Source organism: Sardina pilchardus, chromosome 2 (genome assembly GCF_963854185.1).
Source record: "Sardina pilchardus chromosome 2, fSarPil1.1, whole genome shotgun sequence".
Classification (NCBI taxonomy): Eukaryota; Metazoa; Chordata; class Actinopteri; order Clupeiformes; family Clupeidae; genus Sardina; species Sardina pilchardus.
In genome coordinates this window covers 46,232,393-46,234,892 of record NC_084995.1, presented here as the reverse complement: position 1 = coordinate 46,234,892, position 2,500 = coordinate 46,232,393, and the positions used below count along the sequence as shown (strand labels likewise).

Below are 2,500 nucleotides of genomic sequence, written 5' to 3'. Positions count from 1 at the left end.
AGAAATGCAGGATAAATACACATCAGTTGGCATGCCGCAGGAAAGTCGAGCATGTGGATCGAAAATTAACTTAATTAACTTAATCATTTCAGTTGCTTAGTTGTTAATAAATCAAACATTTGATTGAGCATCCAACTTTGTGTCACTCACTGGACTTACAAACAGGGTCAGAACGGCAGAAAGACGTATAAGAAACTCCAATAGCAAGCAGCTAGCTAGGGTAAGTCTGTCAGTTAACTTAGCAAAGGAGATCAATGAAAATACATGTTGCCCGTACCTAGTATAGCAAATGAATGAACGTCTGAATGAAGACATTTCTGTAACTATTTAGGTCTATTTTAGTTGAAAACGAATTTAAGCTAATTTTAACAAGATTAACTAGCCAGGTTGAATCGTAGCCTTCACTAGCTGAACGTCATGTTGCCGTTTTTGCACACTATCAAGCTTTCATGAAAACGTGAGCTTCCATGAGCATATTAGGGGCTGTTGTCTAGGGCTACTTGAATATTTTTTAGCCTAGCCTAAATGTCTCTGTGTTATTGTTTTGGGTTAGATCATGATTGTGCAACTGGTTTGGGGGCATCAAAGTAGAGCTTTAGAAGTTTGACACTTCTACCCAGCTGCTCACAATTCACGTTATCAATCGGCTGAAAACTACTGTATAAGAAATGTCAAAATAAAAGTCATTGCACATTTTCGGTGCATGAATTATGTCTTGCAGTAAAGGGGTATAAAACAGCACAGGATACTAAAAGTATACTAACAAGCTGGGGTGCAATTTATTTATTGTATTTATTAATTCCAATTTACTTACTTTGGCATTAAATCATATCCATAACCATAATGTGGGCTTAACAACTTCCCTCTCTGAAAGACCCCCCCACGCACACACCTTCCTCCGTTAATTCTGAAACCACCAGCCGCCACTGACACACACACACACACACACACACACACACATGTACTCGCTCACCAACGCCCAGAAAGGAGGTACACACACACACACACACACACACACACACACACACACACACACACACACACACACACACACATGTACTCGCTCACCAATGCCCAGAAAGGAGGTACACACACACACACACACACACACACACACACACAAGTACCTGCTCACCAATGCCCAGGAGATCATACAGACCATAGACTCAACCTGTCTCAAGGACTAGCACCACACACACACACACACACACACACACACACACACACACAGAGGCACGCACACACGACTCAACCTGTCTCAAGGACTAGCACCTCCTTTATCCACGAGCACAACATCAGGGGTGACAGGGGTCTTACATCATCAGAGCAATTGAGTCAGTCTGGCGTTATGTGTGTGTGTGTGTGTGTGTGTGTGCAAGTGTGTGTGTGTTTAGGCTGCTACATCATCAGAGCTACTGAGCCAGTCTGACGTATGTGTGTGTGTTCGTACATGTTTGGCCTATTCTCTGGAAACAGAACTGGGAATAATATCAACAACACTATGATGGCGTGCAGTGTAGAGTCCTTTGTACATATTACAGCCATTTACAATATGAACACACACACATACACACACATACCATTTCAATTTCAATTTCAATTTAATTTCACTTATAGAGCGCAAAAACATTACACGTCTCACGATGCTTTACAGAGTGTTAAACATTCAGAGAGAGCCCATTAGAAACAGGGGCGAGGATAAACTCATATATAGGAAGAAACTTCGGAGTACAGTGCCCTCCAAAAGTATTGGAACACATGCTAAAGTTGACAATATAAAATCATCTTTTTGAAATTGATCCTAAATGCCTTAAATGAAAAAAATATTCAACCTTTAAGGACATCAATTTTCTTTGTGAATGAATAATGTATTGTAAATAAATAAATGTCTTCCTTAAAATACAGGGGTCATAAGTATTGGAACGCCTATGTTACCCAAAGTGATAAAATTAGGCTAGCAGATTTTTAATTGTTTTTTTTTTTTTTAAATACCAGTTATTTCATGTATCCAGGACTATGCACCCTGATAAAGTCCCTTGGCCTTTGGAATTAAAATAGCCCCACATCATCACATACCCGTCACCATACTAGAGATTGGCATGGTTTTATTTCAGCTAGCCTATTAGCTGGTTTGAATTTCATTGAGCTCAATGAGAATGAAACCAGCAATTTGCAATATGGGCAACTCCTTCACGGTGGTCGGAGTTAGGATGCATTTTGAGGTGTGTATGGTGATTTGCAGGGTTCCATAATGCGAGGTTGTATGTAAGGGATAATGTATAGAGCGCTGGTCATTATGGGAAAATAAGTACCGACAGGGCGAACAGGACCCCGACATGAAGGTACTTATTTTCCCATAATGACCAGCATTCTATACATTAACGCACTTATTATACGGCTACTTGCCAATAAGAGAAAAGGGAGACAAGAGGTTCTATAAAAAGTCAATAAATAATTTATTTAATTTATAATTGCCGTTTCAGAGCTTGCGCTAAGAAAA

General features: G+C 39.9%; 1 protein-coding gene across 1 annotated transcript in view; it reads left to right on the top strand.

Moving 5' to 3' along the window:
* The window catches only part of LOC134099967 (cytochrome P450 7B1), a 38,972-nt gene that overhangs the window by 26,102 nt on the left and 10,370 nt on the right, over positions 1 to 2,500 (top strand). The window lies entirely within an intron of this gene.